At 33.8% G+C, this 24,928-nt stretch overlaps 1 pseudogene; it reads left to right on the top strand.

Moving 5' to 3' along the window:
* The first annotated feature begins 10,842 nt into the window (after nucleotides 1–10,842).
* Nucleotides 10,843–12,598, top strand: LOC147389165 (CBL-interacting serine/threonine-protein kinase 25 pseudogene; annotated as a pseudogene).
* The last annotated feature ends 12,330 nt before the right edge of the window (nucleotides 12,599–24,928 follow it).

Here is a 24,928-nt window from a genome sequence, read left to right as displayed (position 1 = left end):
TTAATAAAAACTTATCATTATTCCAAAAGTCAAGAAATTATTAATATAAGAGTTTATAATTCAGAGAAGTCAATTTTTTTTTTATTAATCTAAGTTTTTATTTCTATAACAAGTTCATATAGACATTGTGTTCTTTGTACTTCGTTGATAAGGTTTCAGCAAAAATGTGCTCTTCGTACGATTTCCTTGTCGAGGACCACGCATGATAGGATTGATAAGTCAAAATTAGTTGACCATGACATCTTGCGGTACCCCCCAAAAAAAAAACAACTCATCATCCACGTGGCAGTTTCACATGCAGATTACTTTCAAGAATGTATCCTGTTGGAGGTCACCTCACTCCGAACGCGTGCTTTGTGACATCAGTGAGTAATTTTTAGTACACGGCACCCATATTATCAAGGAGAAATTATTAAAAAAATAATTTATAAAAAAAATCAAATTTTTTAAAAATTATCGATGGAAATCATTTTCGATCATTTAACAGTTGAAAATTTTCTCTTTCCTCTTGTGTATTTTTAGTAATAAAAAATTGAAGAAAGAACATTTTTGACCTTTGAAGAGTCAAAATTTTCTCTCTTTAATCAAGATTACGATCACGATCTTAATCATGATCAAAATCTCACAATTTTGATCTCAATAAGAACTATTTTCGATCATTTAAGAGCCGAACATATGAAGATCAAGATCTTGATCTTGATCATGAGATATTGATCTTGATTGGAGAGAGAAAATTGAAGAGAGAAAATTATTTTCTATCGTTAAATGACTGAAAATGATTCCCATCGATAATTTTTTTTTTTTAATTTGATTCTTTTTACGAATTAATTTTTTTTTATAAATAATTTCTCTTATTATCAAATGATACTTTGATCAAAATTGTGTAAATATGTAGAAATTATTTTGCACGCGTTGTAAATTACATCAATGACTATATAAATGTTAAAAAAAAAAAAGAGAGAAACAACAGGATATTTCAGTGCAAGAAGAACATTTCACATAGGGTGTACATAAAGATTTTGAAGTTGCTATTTGTTTTGAGAAAAGTTGAACAAAAAGTTCCTTGGGATTTTCTCTGACTGTTTTTGGTGGACCTAGTGGTTTTTTCTTTTTGTCGTCATTCTTGTTTTTGTCTTTTTATTTTTTTGATGGGAAAAATCTTTTTTACTTATCGAAAAAGAAAAAAAGTGCTCATGAGATTTTAACGAATACAAAATTCATGATCATGCAAGACTCCCATACTTAATGAAAATGGGTTAATCATAACTGGACCTGCAAACCAATTGAACAGCAACCAAATTTAATAATCAAACAACTTACAAGTTGTGGGTCATATATTAAAGGAGATGTACTTACTTGATTGTCAAAAATTATTAACATTGTTGAGATTATAATTGAATATTTCTCCAATTAATAAAATTCATCAAATAAGATCACAAATATCATGACCACGACTTTTATTGGATATTGTGATGTTTTGTATATATAAAAAAAGATGTAAACTCCAAACTTTAGGGGAAAAAAAAATAGGCAATGGAACCACGTTGTTTAGTTAACTAAAAAATATTCAAGAAAAATTATGCCAAAACATTATATATTGAGAGAGACCCAAGAACCTAACTTGTTGTAAGCTAAACATCATTTTCATTACCAATTTTAGATGCATCGTAGTAGTAGAATGCCATGTAAGTTCAATGAAAGAATAATTCAGTATTTTAAAATTTTAAAATATTTTTTAAAAATAATTATAAAGTTTCTAATCATGTATAAATCATAATGTTTGTAATACATGTGTGTTTGCTAATGGAAACTCGAATCAAAAGTTATGATATAAATCTTCAATTTTATTCGTTTATCACCATGTTCTTTCACTACGGAGAATGACCAATCTCAGTTGCAGTTAGAGAGATGAACATGTAATGAGTAGGTCATGGTGAGTCACCAATCACCATCCATTGCACCTAATTCTCACTGGACCAATGAAAGAAGGATGAAATGGAGCCAAGTGTGTGACGTTTTTGTCAAGTTTGGTGGCTTGCGCCTGGTCTCATTTGCATTACGCGTGAAGTTTGGATATTTACATTTGGAAACAGGAAACATTGGATAATCCAAATTCAATTATACATATCGATTATATAAAAAAGTATGTATTTAATCTTTGACCAAACATGCCTTATAAGATATGCAAAATTGATATCTTGGTGATCAAATTTCGACACCTAAGACAAAAGTAATGTTGACCGAGTAATGCTATGTGATTGGAAAACACTTCGAAGTGGGCAAAGTGGGTAATGCCAGTTAGTAAATTACTAACTGGTGTTATCTCCCAGTGAGGTGTTTTAAATTTTGATGAAATTGTAGGGGTTTGAAATAAATGCAAAATGCCATGTGTTTGATAACGAAGACGGTTCCCCTCTATATGATAAGACTTAGCCTTGATTCTTCCCCTAACTTATTTAAGATTTGGGTTTTAGAAAGGGATATCTAGATGTCGATTACTTAAAAGCAAGCTTCAAAGTCTCCTTTTTAGTAGATTCAAGGTGCCACTAAGCGAGGCAGACAAAAATAAGTGTATCAGTGCAAGCTATTAGAATGCGAGACATTTTGTACCTTTTTTTTCATCCACACATTTCATATAGCGTGTGAGGGTCGAAAAACTGTTCACACACTAATTGAACATGACACCTTGAGATTAAAATGGTTGGTGCATACACACAGGTTTAGAAAATCGAAACCAACTACTAAAGACATAAGGTGGATTATGGGACCTAGATGACGCGAACCCATCATCCAAGTCAGGATTTCAAGTTCACTCCAACATCAAACTCGGGATCATGGTTAGTTAGTAACATAGTGAGCCTTGTACCATGGACATCCCTAAAAAAAGTGATCAATCCAATTAAGAATGGAAAGAGTACTAATTGGAATGGGAAGAGACAGAAAAATAAAGAGTATTTAGAAAGATTTTATAGAAATCTATAAATAGATATGTTACTTGCACAATTTGAAAAATGTAAGTATTGCTAAAGATTAGAGTAATTGCATAGACATCAAGGTTTGCATAATCTTTTAGAAATGCCCTCCTCCTATTGCATGTTATTAACTCTCCAAAGTCCAGAACAATATACTGAAGATGGTTCATATCATTTGATCACCATGGAGCCCATTTCTGTCATGCTCTGAGATAAGGACATATGTCCTTTTAGTTTTAGTGGGCCCAAGTAAAACATCGGATAAAAGTGAATGGAAACAGAGTACCATTATGAGTCCAAGATAGGTAGGTCAGTCCTAACCAAGTCAGAGTACAATAAAATTATTAAAAGTCAAATCATCGAATCGGAGTAAAATCAGGGTTCGGAGGTCAGAGGATCCTATTGGTCAAGGAAGTGCATCAGATCGAAATTTCATAAATTCGAACAATGCACCTCAAGTATAATAAGACAAGAAATTTATGATAATCTAAGCTCGTCCATACACTAAATTTTCTTATTTAATGTAATATGTACAAATATTTATCAAAACAATGATAAAGGTGACATTCCTTAATTTACCCACCCTTAAATAGTGAAATTAAATCAACTCAACAATTAATTTATTGAGACACTATACATCAAATTCGAGTATAATTATTAATGAGGCATGAACACAAAATTCGAAGGTAAAGTCAGTAACTCATGTCCTACTCAGCAATACATATGAGTCAATTATGTGGTGATACATGTTCCAAAATTCGAACTATAAAACCCTTTCTCAAAAACTATGAGAGGATTCATTTTCTACACACACACACACAAAATTACTCTACAAATTACTATTCATCATTTTCCTCATTTCAAACTTCTTTTTTCTCCTTATCTTTTCGTATCATTTATTGATTTAATCTTCGAAAAATCTTAGGCAAGCACCACACCAGGACCCTATCATTCTTCCTTCAACCCTTCAAAGAATCAAGAGTCTATCTCATCAACACCAATCAAGGAAAAAGTTCACGAGATCAGAGTTCAATGAAGAAAAGTTGGAGGACTACAGAACAATTGATTGGTTCAAAAATCTTACACATCTTGAGGAGTGGAAGACATAAAAAATCTCTACAATCATGGTTAATTTAGTTTTTGGAAAGCTATCAAGATGGCCATGGATCTTGAGGTGGATTTAATTATTTGATTCAAATAACACTCTTGTGATGCGAGCAAAGACAAAACAAAAAATTATGAAAAAATCAAATAAGCACATAAGATTTATTTGTGGAATTCGTTGCGTAATCGCAGACTATGTCCGTGATTATGATTTCAAACTCCAATTACATACATCCCAATTGCCTATAATAATTTGCTCTCAATTTTCCCTTCCTATTTTCCTCCCCTCTTCAATGTTCCAAGCCCCTTTACATGGCTTTTCCCCCTTTTTATAGAATTAAAAATCCCTGCTAAAAGAGAATCCTCTTCCTTTAAAATAGTAACTCCAAAACTCCCTTAGATTACATTCTAATTAATTGCCAGTCTTAGTACAATCAAAATAGAAATTCTCCAAAATTAGGGAATAGTCCTTATTGAGATAGATTAAAATCTTCTTTATGCCACGTGGTTGATTTGACTTGAAATGGGAGAGATATTTGACCTCCAAAATCTTCTCATATTATTATTGTCAAATAATTATAAGTAAAGAAGTTTATAACATTGATATTACTTATTATCAAAGAAATGAATCTTAAAAGAAGAAATTTATGAACACTGCTATCATGATTTCAAGGTCACTTAGTATTTCAATAATTTTACATTTAACCGAAATTTCATGGTTTAGTACACTTGAAATCTAAATGTTTTGCCTTCCTCAAAATTATAACATAGGACTACTCTCTATCCATTTCAAATGAGTGTCTCCTTAACTTTTATTTTTTATTTTTTTAGGTATTGTATCATTTTTATCAATTTATCAGCTCTCCTCTTTTATTCAATAAAACTTTGATTTCGAGGAGGGCAAAATGATTAAAACCCTCCCTGATAATATCTTCTTAGGATGTCTTTGGAATTTTGTTTAGTTTCTAACACAGGACCACTAACAAAATACAAAACCAGACGAGGGTTTTGTCGGGGTTCACCCTATAAGCTAAACTAAAGTCGTTCAAGATATATGGTGAATCATGGCCTCATTAACCGTCACATGAAATGAGGCCACGTTTACTGTTATGGGAAAGATTCCATCTTAAATACATCTACGTGGTTCCCACTTTTTAAAAAGATGCAAGTCCACGCAACACATTAATAATTAATAATTAATAATAGGAGCGTTGTTTGGTCTTATTCATGTTGATGGGACGTCTTCAAAAAAATAAATAAATAATGATAAACTGACACCCCTCTAACATACATTTCCTACGTGGTATGTGTTAAAATCATAGATTTTTACCTCGAGATACACAATTGTATATATTTATAGAGATTTTCAATGGTGAATCCCGACAAAAATAAAAGTATGATTTTAAAACATGCCACGTTAAGAGTATATAAGAGGTGTATATGAGAGGAGCCTGTAGAATATCACAACTCCAAAAAGAAAAAAAACACATTCTGGAACCAACTTTACACTACAATAAGAATTGTTTTTAAAAATTTCGGAACAATTTAGGCGCCCACGTATTACCACTTGGTTTGTTGGTTTTTGTGACCATGACTTAGCCTTTTGGCTTTGTAATAAAGGCAATGGTTGGACACTCTATATTTCCACCTCCACTAGTCTACACCTATATGTTATTAGTTTGTCAGTTTCGTTCGTTTTAAATTCGTTTCACCTCACCAAACCAACACACATGATTAGAAGGGATGGGATAGGATAGGATAAGTTAATGGATTTCATACTTTGCTAATATGATTCTCAAGCCCTCATGCAATCGTTCTATTCATGACATGCTCCTTTGCTCTTGCAACTCCAGTGACGATACACCTAAAAGCTCTCCAAGCACGATTTTTACTGAGTAAATGATTGTTGTGTGATCCGCCCCTAATATTCTAATTACTATCCTGGGCAAAGTCAGGATTTCGTTCTACAAGGATAAATTAAAGTTGTTTGATTGAAAAATGTAAAAACTAGTGATTTTGAAAAGAAAATTCAAGGATTTTTTTATTTGAATAAGAAGAAAATGACATTTAAACTATTTCTCATTAGTATATGAGAGAAGGCATAAGTCAAGGGACAATATCATTAGTGAGAGTGAGGGCAACTAATAAATATTAATCAAATAGAGAGAGTTTTGATAAATCCCAAAACTTGAGTGGTGGTTGGGGGTAAATGCCAAAATTTTCATGAATGGTAAACTCGAAATGTATCAAATTGTCAAATTGGTTGGAATATACTTGAACCTGGTTCAATTTGGTTAGAGTGACTTATATTAATTAAAATTTATAAAAAGCATATATTTTTTTCCCTAAATTATCTTATTCATTTTCATTAAAAATAAACTCTCATAAAATTGATGGTTCATTAATGGAACCAAATTTATAATATATATATTCTGTCAAATATGGTTGAACCACTGCTTCAGTCCAATTTTTAAATCACCCTCAGAAAGGAAAGAGCGGGGGCAGATGCATGTCTTGGAAGACTTAAGGAGGGAAAGAATTTATTTAAGGTAAAAAAGTGTTTAAAAATTAATTAATATTAACAATTTCAACCTTAGTTTATAAAAATAAAAGAACTTTTCTAAATCATTAATGTAAATAATATTCACACTTTTCTATATATATATATATAGATTTTTTTTTTTTCTGTCAAATATGATTGAACCACTGCTTCAATCCAATTTTTAAATCACCTTCAGAAAAGAAAGAGAGGGGGAGATGCATGTCTTGGAAGACTTAAGGAGGGAAAGAGTTTATTTAAGGTTAAAAAAAAGTATTTAAAAATTAATTAATATTAACAATTTCAACCCTAGTTTATAAAAATAAAAGAATTTTTCTAAATTATTCATGTAAATAATATTCACACTTTTCTTTAGGTGAAAGTAGAAAATATATTTTAGAAAACCCAACATGTTAAGGCATTAATTCTTATAATTAAAAAAATTATTTAATATGAAATTCAATTTACAATAATCATCTTTTAAATAAGATTCGTACTCTTTAGATTTCTCACCCTATAAGAGGGGGAGATTGCTTTGTAATTTATCATAAATAAAACCTCTCTCACAATTGAGTGTCTGGAGAATTTATTAAAAGTTTCAACCTTTATAAATACTAAAGATATATATGAAAAAAATAAAATAAAAAACATGAACTTTGAATTTCTATGATGTTTCTACGCACAAAAATGGTAAAAAATAAGGACAAACAACTAAATTGGCGGCTACTGATCCCTTTAATTCTAGAGTATTTTGATAGAGACCTCTTTTGATTTGTTCATAAGCGAAGTCAACAGTTACATTTCTTGTTAGCCAAGAAAGAAAAAAAAAATCATTGATGATAAAATGCTCAATATTATTTTAATGATTAGAAATAATAGATGGTGCTTCCAACCACCATCAGTAATTTGGAATTCTCGTTGACCCCGGTCAATGGGTCGATTCTGGTTCGATTTTTGAAAGAATCAAAATCAAAGCCATTAATTTTTATTGATTTCGGTTCCCACGGATTTTGGGTTGCAATTCTCAAATTAGTGGAATTAGAATTGTCAAAAAATTTACAATGTTAAACATTTCTGATTTTTTGTTCCTATTGGTTCTGATTATTAATGGATTCGATTCCAAGATCTAATTCTAATAAAGGTATCCAAAAGCATATTTTTAGTTCCAATTTCTAACTTAAATGGGTAGCCGTTGACACCCCTGGAATTGTTTATGGTCCCAAATAAATGTTACGTGGAAACATTTGAAGTAATCAACACATGGTGTAGATGCAAGAAATGGCTCTACACTTTTCTTCTCTCCTAGCTCGGGCGGACCTGCAAATCAGCCCACTCCAACGATCAAGTTAGACAAATTGATCAGTGTAATTTAATTTTTGAGAGAAGAAGAAAATCCAATCTCTTTTACCCATAGTCCTTTTCCTTTTATAGGCATTAAAACTACTTCGATTTCTGTGCCACCCTTTGAGGTGACCTAGGGCAGTTAGCTCACTCCTGACATGTCAGCTGTAGGAGTTGTTACAACTGCCCTGCCACTTCTGGGATGGTTAGAGCGGATTTGATATGACGTGAGTTGTTAATGCTGTCAATCAACTATCGCATATGTCAGATCCATACAACCGACCTATGATGTCATTACCCGTACTACCTAACCTATCGGTGACTCGGGTCCGAGCTCAATCATCCATTTGCACCTGAGGAGTTCAATCGACCGGGCTTACCTATCAGGCCATCTGAGCTTTGGAGATACTTCCGAGCTTAAATTCCTGCCGCGTATCCTTACTTCGAAATTTCCCCCACACATGGTATAAGAACAATTGATCTTTAAATTTGATTTTCCCTCTGTACTTTTAGGGTACGTTTATTGTACGGAAAATTAAGAAGAAATTGAAATTTCCTAGAAAAAGGTAATTGTTCAATATTTAATGTGTCCAAAAATCTAAATTTCTTTAGAAAATAATTTGTCAACACTTCTAATTTTCCTTCATTAACGGCAAATCATTTTCTTACCCCTCTCCCCTTGAAAAATGATTTGCTAGCACGTGACAAATCATACAAAATCAATAATTAGTTTATAAATAAAATTAAATAAAATAAAAAATGTACAAAAATTAAAATCAAACAAAATCAAAATTTTATTTATAAAATAAATATTTAAATTATTAAAAATTAATTATTTTATCAAAAAAAAAAATTAATTATCTAAATCAATCAATCTATTTTTTTTATTATGATTATTTTTTAAAATTTCTAATTTCTAATAAATTTTAAATTATATTAATTTTTTTATAAATAAAATTAGAGAGTTGCTATTGGCACCCCAAATAGAAAAGAAAATAATAAGTAAAAGTTGGGTGCCAAAAGAAATTATCTCATTATTTGCTATATTTGATCTATGTTTTCGTTTCAAATCCCTACATTTTCATTGACATTTGAAATATCTCCTTGGGCACCATGTGTCATCTAGTCGGAGGATTCTTTCAAAATTTTGAAGCAATCTTTCTTTTTTTAAAAAAAATTTCCATATTTTGGTAAAAAAATTATTTTTTAAGGGCATTTTCGGTGCAAAATACAATTTCCCAAGTGTATTAATTGCACTTTAAGGCACACGTTGACAAGACCCCTACTTTTATGATCGAATTGGGATCCGTTTGACAAATGAAACTACATGAAATCCAAATGAACAAATTCCGAGTGAAATAAGAATCTAAAGAAATCTTCGAAAACAAAATAAATAACTAAATAAAATAAAAACAAATGAAAATATTTGGGATTGTTGTATTCCAGTATTTATGGTCCTAATTCCTAACTAATAAAGACTAAGGAAGTTATTAATAAAAATAATAAATAATAAATAATTATTAAAAAAAAATTTAAGAAAATTAATTTTGGGAATCCAATTCGACCCTTAGAGGGCCGAACATTTTATCTCTTCTCCAATTTGTTATTTAAAAATAATTTTTATTATTAAAAAATAAATATTTTAAATTTTAAATTATAGAGAGGGGATTTTGGCCTTTTAAGGGCCGGAATTTCATTTTAAAAATAAATTTTTTTAAAATAATTTTTCAAATGTTTCTTTTTTTCCACCAACATTCATCAATTTTTTTTTTTTCAACTTATTCTTCTAACTCCATTGTCAACTTGTTCTACCATTGTCAACTTGTTCTACTTATGGGTTTCTATCTAGGTAACTAACGATCGAAAAAACAGATAAATAACGGTCAAAAAACAGTTAAATAACAGTCAAAAAATGGTTGAGGGAATAGTCGAATTAACAGTAGTAATTTCGACCCTTAAAGGCAAAAAATTAATAGGAGAGAGAAAATAAAATTAACGGTTGTAATTTATCTTTAATATTAAATTTAAATTTAATAATTTGAAGATAAAATTTTAACCGGTCAAAAATATTCTCTTTTCTAATTTTAAAATAAAATAAATTATTTTTATGATTAAATTTCGGCCCCTTAATGATCGAAATACCCTCTTTTCTAATTTAAAAATTAAAATATTTATTTTTTAATTATAAAAATTATTTTTAAATAATGAATTGGATGAGAGATAAAATGTTCGACCCTCTAAGGGCCGAACTAGGTTCCCAAAACTAATTTTCTTAAATTTATTATTTTTTTAATAATGATTTTTTATTTTTTATTTTTATTAATAATTTCTTCTAACGACTATTCTTTTGGCCTCTACATATTTAGGAAGGTCAGCTTTACTCTCTTGCAAAATAGGTGAAATTAGGTCAATTTAGGCAAAATGCAAGATTAGATCAGAGATTGACTGAAAATATCATGATATATCTATTTTTAAATTAAAAAAAGAAGAAAAAAGCAAAACTGACTTCCTACAACACAAACTTCAACACTATATTCGTCTAGAGATGCCCACAAAATCACAGATGCTTTTTTTTTTATTATGGGGAAATGCAATCGTGTATCGAGAGGAGTGTAGATCTATGATTCCCAAACTTACCACGTCAGAATAGTCGATTGAGTTTACCATGTGGGATAATCAAATTATTACGATTCTTATTCATAATCATTCACTTATTTTTTTAATTTTTAATTAGAGTGTAATAAGTATGAGTTAGAGTGCTAATAGGAGTTTTATAATATAAAAAAACATTCTAAATTCCCCATTCTATATTGTCAAATGAAATACTGCCGTATGACCCATAAAATAGCATATATAGAGTGAGAGAGAAATAGAGTGGAGAGCCTATACGTGTCTTATTTTTTTCCTTTTATTAAAACCCACAGAATCATATATTTCCATGGACTTTACCGCTTTCTTGATACCAAAAAACCAGGTGCTCCAATCCCTACCTGACAACTCTCTCCCCTTGTTCTATATTTCACTCTCCTACATGGCTAAAACCCCAAATCTTTCTTCTAATTAATCTCCAAAAAAACAAGAACTCAACTATGGAAGAAACCAACCATCAACTACTGAACAATGGTTCAAGAAGCATTTTATTCGAGAAATACGAGATGGGAAGACAATTAGGGCAAGGAACCTTCGCAAAGGTCTACTATGGAAAACACCTCAAATCTGGAGAAAGCGTCGCCATTAAAGTCATCAACAAAGATCAAGTCAAGAAAGAAGGATTAATGGAGCAGATCAAGCGAGAGATCTCTGTTATGCGTCTCGTTCGACATCCAAACATTGTACAACTTAATGAAGTCATGGCTACAAAGACTAAGATCTTCTTCGTTATGGAATACGTTCGTGGTGGTGAACTCTTCGCTAAGGTTGCTAAAGGTAAACTTAAAGAAGATCTCGCTCGTAAGTATTTCCAACAATTGATCAGCGCTGTTGATTTTTGTCACAGTAGAGGTGTATCTCATCGAGATCTGAAACCAGAGAATCTTCTCTTAGATGAGAATGAAGATCTAAAGATCTCTGATTTCGGACTCTCTGCTCTGCCAGAACAGCTTAGAAACGATGGATTACTTCACACACAGTGTGGAACTCCAGCTTACGTAGCACCAGAGGTTTTGAGGAAGAAAGGTTACGATGGATCGAAAGCTGATATCTGGTCATGTGGTGTGATTCTCTTTGTTTTGCTTGCTGGATTTCTTCCATTTCAAGATGAAAACATCATGAAAATGTATCGAAAGGTTTTTCAAGCCCAATTCGAGTTTCCACCTTGGTTTTCATCTGAAACCAAGAGATTGATCTCGAAATTACTGGTTTCAGATCCAGAGAAGAGAATTACAATCTCTTCAATAATGCAAACCCCTTGGTTTAAAAAAGGATTCACAAGACCGATCGCTTTTTCGATCGATGATCACAAAAGAGTTGAAGTAGAAAACAACGGAGAAGAAGAAGAGATCATCAAAGGAGGATTATCAAAGTCTCCTAGTTTCTTTAATGCATTCGAATTGATTTCATCGATGTCGTCTGGATTCGATCTGTCAAATCTATTTGAGAATAAGAAGAAAGCAGGATCGATGTTCACATCGAGATTCTCGGCATCATCGATTATGGAAAAATTGGAATCAGTGGCAATTGGATTAAAGTTTAGAGTGAAGAAGGTGAGGGATTTCAAGGTGAGGATGGAGGGATCTGAGGAAGGACGGAAAGGGAAGTTGTCGGTGACAGCGGAAGTCTTCGAAGTGGCGCCGGAGGTTGCCATAGTTGAATTCTCAAAGTCCGCCGGAGACACGCTAGAATATGCCAAGTTTTGTAAGGAGGATGTTAGGCCTGCTCTCAAAGACATTGTTTGGACTTGGCAAGGAGATGGTAACGGCAACTGTAACGGTAACGGTAACGGTGAAGATTGAAAATACTGATGAATGTTGTAACTTGTAAATAATATAATGTATTTTATACGGTTACGGGTATGGATACGAGTGGGGAACACAGGATACGGTATAGAGTTGGTGTACATTATAGAGAGGTTTCGAAAATCGGAATTTGGTTTTGTAATTTTGTGTTTCTTTGAAATGTAAGAAGTAGCTTTCATTTCTTTTTCTATGATTATGAATTGCATCTAATTGGAATGTCATAATATTGATTCATATAGAAGAAAAGATTCTCTATTGAGTCAAAAGTTGTACCCCTATGATATATACGAGGAAGAGGAAGAAAAAGAATCAAAGATTTCACATAATATTTTTTTTATCAAAAAATCAATCTGATTTGTTTCGTATCTTTCGCACGGTGAGAGAATGGGTCAATTTCTACATGATTAAACATACAAGTAAACAGCAAGGCATGTAACTTTGGATTATTTGGTAACCTAAATTGTGGGATGATTTAGACCTGATCTCCATGTTCTAATGAATATTTGAGATACCTTGTGTTTCCAAATTTATGACATCCCTTGACCTCCGATTTCTTTGAAAATGATTTAAAGTCGAGCCAACCAAAAATTGTTATTAATTCTTTTTTCTAAAAGCCCAATCATCAATAAATTCCTTTGATGTTTTCGATAGTATGAATTATCTTTAGAATAATACGGAAGTGACTTCAAGATTGTACCTCTTGTTGTACATCCTGACGTGAAAGTATATGAGAATCATAGATGCTTTTCATTGACATACGAGTAAAAAAGCATTTATGATTGCTATCCACTTTCACATCAAGATGTGCAGTATGAGTAGGGGTGTCAATGGATAGCCGAAATCCGAATCCGAATCCGATATCCGAAAAATCGGATATTGGATAGCCGAAATCCGAATTCGAATTCGAAAAATCGGATATTATCCGAAATTTTCCGATATCGGATTCGGATTCGGATGTCATTGTAAAATTCGAATGCGTTTCGGATACGAATTTGGATATCGCGATATCCGATTTGATAATATCCGCTCCGATATAATATATATATCGTGTATTTGTGTTTTACAACAAAATGTTTACTTATGTATATATATGGTGATGCGTATTCGTGTTATACAACGAAATATTCTCTTTTAAACTTTATCTTCTCTAACAGTCTGAAACGAGACAAACCAATGACGGAACGTTGGATTTCGATCGAACTCCGTAACAGTGTCTTCTCCGGCCGGAGAGCATCAGGTACCTCTCTCTCTCTCTGTCGCTCTCTCTCCGATCTGATTACCAGTCGGTCGGAGTGATTTTTTAGGAGGAAATCGGCAGGTTTCGAGTTTAGACTGTGCGAACTCCGACACGTATTTTTCGACCGTCGAGAATACAGGTACATATTCACTCACTTACTCACTCTCTCTCTTTCCGAAGCAGTCGGAGTGATTTTTCATGGTTTTCAACTGTGCGAACTTCGACCGAGTGAGGACGATGGTATTTTTCAGGGTTTTTTTTCGAATCGGATATCCGATTTATTTTTTGGATTCGAATTCGAATGTTTGTTAGGAATATCCGATCGGATTCGAATTCGAATTCGGATAGTATTGTTTTTTTTCGGATTCGAATTCGGATATAGTAGTATCCGATCGGATACATATCCGTTGACAGGCCTAAGTATGAGGTACAAGCTTGAAATCACTCCTGCACAATTATTATCTTTAAAATTTTTTTTTTTTTTGAACCTTGAATTTTCTTCCTATAAACTTATCATCTTTGAGCTCTTCAACCTATTATTTTTAAATTAATAAACTCAATCTTTTAATCTATTGTTTTCAACTTAATCTTAACATCTTTTTTAAAACCCTTAAATTTTTTTTATCCAAAATTCCACTCTCTTTAACTTCCTAAAATTCCTACTTGGTTCTCAATGTTTGAAAGTCTTAAGTTTGAAGGATAAGGTAGCAAATTTCTCTCAAGAGTTTGAAAATGGTGGGTTTTGAGAAGTAAAATCAAGGCTTTTGACTAAAAATTAAAAATGAGGGTAAGTAAGTCATTTTTCATCTGCTTATTAAAGAAGATGAAAGTCAAGGGGTGTGTCATCAATTTGAAAAGGCAGAAATATCTCAAACATTCATTACAGTATGGAGGGTCATGTTTATAATCTATTTCGCTCTTTTCTCTAAAAATAATAATAATAATAATAATAATAATTCTATTATTGCATTTGGCCACCAAAAAAAATCCATATGTCATTAAACCCAACTTTATCCTTTGTCGAGGACGGACCCCTTTTCCGCCTATAAAACCTTGCGTATAATAAAAGGAAGAACATTGAAAAGAGGTTGGTAAACAAATAAAGTGACGGACATAATCATAGAGACCCACATTCCACCACGTAGAGTAAATTACGCACCCTACTTCAATGAGGGAACAAATAAGGTAAAATTACCTAAATACACATCAGTCAGAAATAGATGAACTGATCTGGTTTCAATGAAATATCAGATAGAAGAATTTCATTAGTATTTATAGTAGTTTACATGATAGATAGAATTTCAAAAATAACAAAACAGAAAGATTACATAAAGATCTACATAACAGACTTATCAGATAAGCAGTTCAAAAATCTATTCAAACTATTATTGTTACAACAGACTTATCCTTAAATATCGCCTTCAATATCTGATTGTTGAGAATCATGCACAAGGATAGACTCTGCTCTGTTTCTTATCTGTTTAACTGGCCCCCGCAAGCTAATGGTGAGAGGTTGAACCATAAGCTTGCTACGAAGAAAGGAAAATCTGGATGCTGTTAGTCCCTTAGTGAATATGTCTGAAGGTTGTGAGTGTGTAGGAATATATCGAGCAAGGATGTCTCTATAAAGATTTTCTCCCTTATAAAATGATAATCTACCTCGATATGTTTTGTGCGAGCATGAAACACTGGATTGGAGGATAATAATAGCGCACCAAGGTTGTCAACCCATAGGCAAGGAGGGGAATTGAGTGGAAGACCAAGTTCTTTGAATAACATGTGCACCCAATATAACTCTGTGACAGTAAGGGCCATTGACCTGTATTCTGCCTCGGTGCTTGATCGTGCTATGACTGGTTGTTTCTTTGCCATCCAAGAAATGAGGCATGGGCCTAGGAAGATGTAATAAACTGTTGTGGACTTGCGGTCATCGGGACTCCCAGCCCAATCTGAGTCACAGAACGCATGAAGTGCTAGAGATCCTTTTGTGTAATGGAGGCCATGTTCAATTGTACCTTTGAGGTATCTAAGCACTCTTTTGGCAGCTGTGAGATGGACTGTAGTAGGACAATGGAGGAATTGACATAATTGATTGACACTATAAGCAATGTCTGGGCGAGTTAGGGTGCAATATTGTAAGGCTCCCACGATGTGCCTATATATGGATGGATCTGGGAGAGGATCACCTGCATGTTTAGACATCTTGCTACCCGATAGACATGGTGTTGAGACTGGTTTGGCACCAACCATTTTAGTGTCTTCAAGCAAGTCAAGAATGTACTTACTTTGATGAAGATGAAGTTGGTCTGAGGTACGATGAACCTGGATGCCCAGAAAGTAAGATAGTGGTCCCAAATCTTTCACTGCAAAGTCACGGCTCAATTGATGAAGAAGTTCCTTCATTACATGAGGGGAGTTGCTCAGAACTAAAATATCATCAACATAGATGAGAATAAATATGGTGACATTAGGGTGTTGTAAATAAAATAGAGAAGTATCCACATGAGAACCAGTAAAGCCAAGATCAAGTAAGCTTTGTGAAAGGCGCCTGAACCAAGCCCTTGGAGCTTGTTTCAAGCCATAAAGGGACTTGTGTAGGCGGCACACATGAGTTGGAAGCATAGGGTTTTCAAACCCTTTTGGTTGTTCCATGTAAACTTCTTCCTCAAGGTGACCATGCAAGAAGGCATTAGATATGTCAAGTTGTTGTATCACCCAATTGTGATGAACTGCCAATGCAAGAATTAACCGAATGGTGGCAGGCTTAATAACGGGACTGAATGTCTCATAGTAATCAACTCCATGCTCTTGATCAAAGCCTTTGGCTACTAGCCGGGCTTTATACCTTTCAATAGTTCCATCCGCCCTCTGTTTGAGTTTGAAAACCCACTTATTTCGAATGATATGCTTGTTGGGAGGTCTAGGACACAAAGTCCAAGTTTTGTTTGCAAGAAGGGCATCAAATTCAAGTTGCATAGCTGCTGTCCAATTAGAGTCCTTGGAGGCTTGTTTGTAGGTTCTAGGCTCAAAGGGGAGTGTGGAGGATAAGGCCTGCAGGGGATGATTGGTGGAGTATAAATGGTAGTTAGGAAATTGTTTGAGTTTGTGGGAGTTGGTTTGAGAACGGGTGACCATTTTACTAGAGGGGGGGATGGGCAGCAGGTAAGGTAATGTTGGTGGATGGGTCATGAATGGTTGGGGCAATATTTGACTGGTCAAGAGATGGATTTGCATCAGAGAGGTCCAGACCTACAGAAAGCTCAGTTGATGAATGTAATGGAGAAGTAATAGATGGTAAGGAGGAGGGGGACATACCTGTTGATGCAGGAGTAGCAGAGTCCACCAAAGTATCGTCCAAGGTGTGAGTAGAAGTAGGTGGAGAGAAGTCAAGCATGGGAGGGAAGATGATAGGTGAGGTAGTGGTAGGAGTAGACTTCTGATTGAGATAGGCAGCAGGAAATGTATGTTCATCAAACACAACATGTCGGGAGATGTATATCCTGCCAGAGTTGATATCAAAACACCTATAGCCTTTTTGGTTTGTAGCATAGCCAAGAAAGATGCACTTTTTGCTGCGGTATGCTAGCTTATGAGGAGAATAAGGTCTTAAGAGGGGATAGCAGGCACACCCAAATGTTCTAAGGAGGGAGTAGTCTGGTTGTTTTTGAAATAAACGAAAGTAGGGGGATTGATTGGCAATTACAGGTGTTGGCATGCGATTAACAAGATATGTTGCAGTTAAAAAAGCATCAACCCAATGTGTAGGAGGCAAGTGAGACTGAGCTAAGAGACTTAGACTCGTCTCTGTGAGATGTCTATGTTTCCTTTCAGAAATTCCATTCTGTTCAGAGGTGTATGGGCATGTTAGGCGATGTAAAATGCCACTTGCTGCTAGAAATGATTGAAAAGAATGAGAGAGATATTCTCTTCCATTGTCGGTTTGCAATTGTTTGATTTTAAATGAGAAAAGATTCTCAACCAAGCATTTAAATTTAATGAAGGATAAAGAAACATCAGATTTTTGCTTGAGAGGAAATAATCAAGAAAACCGAGAATAATCATCTATAAAAAGAACATAGTATTTACAACCACTAATTGACATTACAGGAGAAGTCCACACATCAGAATGGATAAGTTCTAGAGGGTGGCTGGAGTGATGAGTAGAGACGGAGAAGGGAAGTTTATGGCTTTTAGCCATTTGACAAAATTCACAAACATGCTTGAACTTGTGAATGCTAGAAACAGAAATTAAGGAGCTAGTAGTGAGCTGCTGGAGGACAGATTCTGATGGATGGCCTAATCGTGAATGCCAAGTTTGAAGAGGGGCTGTAATTCCTAGCAAAGCAGTGAATGAGGATGTTCTCTGCATTTTATTGAATGGAAATTGCTGAAATTGGACAGGATAAAGACCTGCTTTACTCGGACCTTGGAGGAGCACCTTGTTGGTCTGCATATCCTTCACAACAAAATATGATGCAGTTAGGATAAAGTAGCAATTGTTATCTTGACACAGTTTTTGAATAGAAAGAAGATTAGATGAGGCATTAGGACAATGTAATATATTGGACAGCAGTAAAGAACTTTGTGAAGTGTTGAGAATTGAGGAACCAATATGTTGTATGTCCAAACCTCCACCATTGCCCACAGTAACTTGAGCAGGGCCTTGATACGGTTGCTGTTGAATAGTGAGGTTTTCCAAGGCAGAGGTGACATGACTGTTGGCACCGCTATCTAAGAACCAAGATGGTTCATCCTCCTGTTGCACATGTGTGTGGGCAGCCATAGCAACGAGTTGAGCAGGGGGGTGTCTCCCTTGGTATGAGAAATCCATGCGATGGTAACAATCAAGTGCTTGGTGGTTATTTTTTCCACAAATCTGACATGGAGGTTTGGTGTTTGAAAAGAGGGTGTTGGGGGGAGGAGGCTTGCTTGTCTGCTGTGCAGGAAAGGAATGAGGTTGGTTTCTGGGTCCAGGGGGTTTATTGGAGGGATATTGCTTAGGTTTTCTGTTGTTGTAGTGTTGTTTGGATTTTTGGGTGAAAAAGGCAATGTTATGGGTGTCAGGTGGGACAGATTTGTGTTGGAGCTCAAGGAGTTGCTCATAATTGAGCAATTCTGTTTGGAAATCATCAAAAGTGATTGAGGAATTTCAGGTTGCAAAATTCAGAGATGTAATAAAAGGGTGATATGCTGGATTCAGTCCTCCCACAACATAGGAGATCAAATCATCTTCATCAACAGGTTTTCCCACTGCTGCAAGTTGGTCAGACCAACTTTTGGCAGTAAGGAGGTAATCTGTACAGGATTTGTTGGACTGATTCAACATTTGGAGCTGCTTCTTGAGGTGAGATATTCTAGAACGAGAATTTGGTGCAAATCGATTTGCCAAAGTGTTCCAGACTTGTTGAGAGGTGGTGAGTCCATAAACAGTGGACAGAATTTTCTCTGTGAGAGTGGCATTGATCCATGCCAATATGAACTGGTCCTTTTTCTGCCATATCAAATAATCAGAAGTAATGACAGAAGTGGGTTTGCCTTCATCATCAGTGACAAACTTGATTGGGCAGGACTCAGAGCCATCCACAATTCCTAAGAGATCATGACTTCGAAGGAGAGGGAGGAATTGAGTGGTCCAATTGAGGTAATTGGTGCCATCCAATTTGACAGATACCAAGGGAGTGATGTTAGGTAAGGAGAATGTTGCAGCGGAGTCTTTGGAAGCCATAGGATCAAAAGGTGGGGGGGGTTAGCCAAGTAAAGGCTCTGATACCAAGTCAGAAATAGATGAACTGATCTGGTTTCAATGAAATACCAGATAGAAGAATTTCATTAGTATTTATAGTAGTTTACATGATAGATAGAATTTCAAAAATAACAAAACAGAAAGATTACATAAAGATCTACATAACAGACTTATCAGATAAGCAGTTCAAAGATCTATTCAAACTATTATTGTTACAACAGACTTATCCTTAAATATCTCCTTCAATATCTGACTGTTGAGAATCATGCACAAGGATAGACTCTGCTCTGTTTCTTATTTGTTTAACTAATACAGGATTTTCTTACTAAATGCCCCTTACCTTAAGAAGAGATTTGAAATATCTAAAGCAGACGTTCATATAAAGACACCAGTGATCGTCTCTCTCATCTTACTTGAGATTTACAAGGACAAATGGTTGGGTGCTGAACATTTCCCATATGTATATATGGATAAGGATTCGTATACGCATAAAATTGCTCATAAAGCTACAACGTGTTTTGTCTTATATGAGCAAAAATCAGCCCATTCTGAAACTTTTACCCCCATGTTTACAAGTTGAAGAATTTTGAACCGTCCATTTTTTGTAAATCACTTTTGATGGGGTTAGAAGTTTTGGAATGGGCTGATTTTTTGCAAGGATAATCCCCTTACTATAGAGATCATCATCACAAAAAATCAGCCTATTTTGAATCTTTTTGCCCATATAAGATAAAAACGTTGTAGCTTTATGTGTCTACGGATCCATACCCTATATATAGGGGGTGGTTAAAGGGACATATGTAAAAATAATGATTTTTCAAAATATAGGTTAGAGGTTTTGGATTGAGCAGAGTTTTTGCGAAGATGGTCACTATGATGAGGTGATCATCATCATAAAAAATCAGTCTATTCCAAAACTTCTAACCCCATCACAAATGATTTACAAAAAATGGACGGTTCACGATTTTTCAACTTGTAAACATGGGGTTAGAAGTTTTAGAATGAGCTGATTTTTTATGAGGATGATCTCCTCACCATTAAGATCATCCTCACCAAAAATCAGCCCATTCCAAAACTTCTAACCCATGTAGGACAAAACATGTTGGGCAAAATGCTGGGTTCTGAATATTTCCCATACATACATACATACATATACGACCCTTATTACGACTCATATTGCGACTCACCGTTTGTCTAACTTTTTGGCAAACTTAGGATGACGTTCAATGGCTAACTTTTTGGCAAAACATTTTTCAAACATATGAGTTTGAAGTTTTGGAATGGGCTGATTTTTGGTGAGGATGATCTTTACGATGAGGAGATCATCCTCACCAAAAATCAGCCCGTTCCAAAACTTCTAACCCATGTTTACAAGTTGAAAAATCGTGGACCGTCCATCTTTTTAAAACTATTTTTGATGGGGTTAGAAGTTTTGGAATGGGCTAATTCTTGGTGATGATGATCTCCTCATTGTAGAGATCATCCTCACCAAAAATCAGCCCATTCCAAAACTTCTAACTCATGTTTTGGAAAATGTTTTGCCAAAAAATTAGCCATTGAACGTGACCCATATATATATATATATCCTTTAATTGGGATAACTAAAAAGAGTCCTATTGCGATGGTTGAAGGAGATAGGTGTCCTATCAGATCTAGTCATGATCATGTTAGGAAAACATGTGCAATTTAACTAAGAAAAATAAATAAATACAAGATGCAATTATACAAAGAAATACAAAAGATTTTAGGTAGTTCACTCTAGATTGAGGTACATCCATGAATCAGATTAATTCTACTATGAAACGAAAACTCACAGTTACAGATTATACTCTTTTATCAAAAATGAGAAATATAAATACCCAAAAAACCTAATTAGGGTTTTGCATAATATTAATGAAATTATAAAAATACCATTAGAAAATTTCTTTTGGGGATTCGCCCCCGAACCCCCCAAGGAGCTCATTGTCAAGCTCAACCAATGTGAAAACGTGGCTTGATTTACAGTACCTCTTTATTGATCAGTACTATCAGGCTCCACAACGCACAACACAATATGTTCCACTCCCTTCTTTTTTTTAAATTAATTTTTTTGTTCTTCCTCAATTATATCCAAAGAAATTATTGTTGGTTCAATAATTTTTGTAAAATTTTTTTTTTTTTTTTTTGTTCCAGAATCATGTTTACAAAGTTACATTTTCTTGAAATACACATGCTCAGATTAAATTATAAACAAAATTTAAAAAAATCAATGTCTTAATTAAATTAGAATCAAGGAGAACACAAATAAAATCAATCACAAAACATGATCAAAGTAGAGCCTGAGTAAAGATTACACAGCAATATATTAAAATAAAGGTTAAACCCTAAAAGATCAGGTATTGGAGTGCAAGCAGTCAGTTAAGATAGAGGTTATAAAAATAAAATAAAAAAATAAAGGATTTTTTAGATTGATGTGCAACCAACAATTAGTGGTGTGCAATTAGTCAATTTTTAAAAAAAAAAAAAAAAACAAATATCTTTGCAATCATATATTAATCAATTTTTATTTTATATTTTATGACTTAAAAAATCTCGTATGTAAGGAGATAGAATATTAATATTATGCAAGATTTTTTTATTTATTATTATTTCGTTTCATGATTGGAATCGAAATGGACAAAATATTATACTTCTGATTTTAGATACTTTAGGAACCGACCTTACCCATCGACACCTCTATTTCTACCTAACACTCCAAATTTGAATCTTTTCTGAAGATTAGGACGCATCGATTAGTTGTGAAAACTTTACCAATTGGGCTATTAAGTTACACCAAGAAATTAGGAGCCACAAGGCTCCCCACTCAGCAGTATATTTGATGCGAATAATATTTTGGATTCGGTCAAAGTCTCCCAAAAAAATTACAAATTCCTCTTTGGTAGGCCATAGCCCTACGAATCGTTAATGCGTTGTAATCTTAGCAACCAAGTAATGCTTGGTTGGAGTTTTCTTCTTTTTTATATTTATTTATTTTTTATTTTTTCAAAGAAGGATTCTTATGGAAGTAACCATCGATATGATGCCATGTGTTATCTCTACAGGCTTCCATAAGTTTTATTATATTGGTGATGGTAATGGTACATTATTGGAATGGAAAATACTTTCCTTACTAACATAATAAGATCTTGAGCTAAGGGTCGTGTTGCTCAAATGAAATTACCACATCAACCATCCAAAACTATAGTCCTTTAAATTTCATTGAGAATCGTAGTTCCAAAATAATAATTAAATAAATTTATAAAATAATTTCTTTTGACCTCCATACAAAATTTTAAAAATGAACAAGTACGTAATTTCCACCTAACTCCCAAACTTAAAAATGAAGTTCAATGATGGAGAATAAATTTTTTTTTTTAATTTTTTTCTTCAAATTTCATAGAGTTTTGTCCTCTACAACCTTGAAATGTCGGATTATATTTTTAGATGCCACAAGGTGAGCCCTTAGACCCTTAGTAAGGGTGAAATCTTTACTGACTTAGTAAGGCTAGTTTAACTCTATTTGGATTGGTTCACACTTGTTTGTTATTGGGGTAGGAAGAGAAGTCCTTTGTCTTTTTTATTTTTTTTCTTTTACTTTGAAAAGGAGTTCAGGATAATATTGAGGGAGTTGAAAGTGTAAACATGTGGCTTCCTTTCAAATGGGAGGGAGTAAGTGAAAAACAATAACTAAATTAAAATTAAGGGAGTGACTCCCTGCATACTAGCTGAAATTAATTTTCCCACTTGACTTGAGATTTCTCTCTTGCAATTTATCGATATGCCCTCTCAAAGAAATAAAATTACTCTATAACCCTTTTTTCCTCTCTTTAACAAAAGTAAAAAAAATAAAATAAAAAAAAGAGATATTTTCTTCATCTTCGCCTTCTCTCATAGAGGGAGAAAATCCCCTCCATCTTCTTTGTTCCATCAACAAAAAATAGAGAAAGATCTTTTATTTATTTTCAACAAAGAATATATATATATAGAGAGAGAAGGGATCAGGATTTGTTGATTCTTAAGATGACTCATGAAAAAAACACATGATCCCAACCCTTTAAACACAAAATTCAATAATTGAGATTTATAAGTATCTTGACAACACACATCTCGAAAATAGTTATCTAGAGGATAAATCTCAATCATTAGATTTTGTGTTTAAAGGATTGGGATTGTGTGTTTTTTTCATGAGTCATTCTTAGGAGTCAACGGATCCCAACTCATATATATATATATGGATGGGGTTCCGTAGATACATAAAATTACTCATAAAATTACAACGTTTTTGTCTTATATGGTTAAAAAGATTCAGAATAGGCTGATTTTTTGTGAGGATGATCTCTATGGTGAGGAGATCATCCTTGCAAAAAATCATCTCATTCCAAAACTTCTAACCCCATCAAAATTGATTTACAACAATTGAACGGTCTAAAATTTTTCAACTTGTAAACATGGGGCTAGAAATTTTATAATAGGCTGATTTTTGGCAAGGATGATCTCCTCATCATAGAGATCATCCTCACAAAAAATCAGCCCATTCCAAATATTTTTGTCCATATAAGACAAAATATATTGTACTTTATGAATAGTTTTATGTGTATACGGATCCTATATATATATATATAGGATTCCATTCAACAACAAACATTTTGGCAAAATATTTTTCAAAACATAAGTTAGAGGCTTTGGAATGGGCTGATTTTTTGTGAGGATGATCTCTACGGTGAGGAGATCATCCTCACCAAAAATCACCCCATTCCAAAACTTCTAGCCCCTGTTTACAAGTTGAAAATTTGTGGACCGTCCATTTTTTGTAAATCATTTTTGATGGGGTTAGAAGTTTTGGAATGGGCTGATTTTTGGTGATGATAATCTCCTCACCGTAGAGATCATCCTCATCAAAAATCAGTCCATTCCAAAACCTATAACCCATGTTTTGAAAAATGTTTTGCCAAAATGTTTGTTGCTGAACATTTCCCATATATATATATATATATATATATATATATATATATATATATATGGGTCCCGTTCAGCACCCTAAGTTTTACCACACACTTTAACAAACGTGTTTTGTCTTACATGGGTTAGAAGTTTTGAAATGGGCTGATTTTTGGTGAGGATGATCTCTATGGTGAGGAGATCATCCTCACCAAAAATCAGCTCATTCCAAAACTTCTAACCCCATCAAAAATGATTTACAAAAAATGGACGGTCCACGATTTTTCAACGTGTAGACATGGGGCTAAATATTTCGGAATGGGCTGATTTTTAGGGAGGATGATCTTCTAATCATAGAGATCATCCTCACCAAAAATCAGCCCATTTCAAAACTTCTAACCCATGTAAGACAAAACACGTTTGTTAAAGTGTGTGGTAAAACTTAGGGTGCTGAACATTTCCCTATATATATATATATATAGGGAGTGGTTCGGCAGCCCTAAAGTTTGCCAAGTTTGGTGCCAAACATTTTTTGTAAATCACTTTTGATGGTGTTATAAGTTTTGGAATAAGCTGATTTTT

This window comes from Akebia trifoliata, chromosome 12 (genome assembly GCF_017979445.1).
Source record: "Akebia trifoliata isolate Shusen 1 chromosome 12, ASM1797944v1, whole genome shotgun sequence".
Lineage (NCBI taxonomy): Eukaryota > Viridiplantae > Streptophyta > Magnoliopsida > Ranunculales > Lardizabalaceae > Akebia > Akebia trifoliata.
This window is presented reverse-complemented; position numbering and strand designations above follow the sequence as displayed.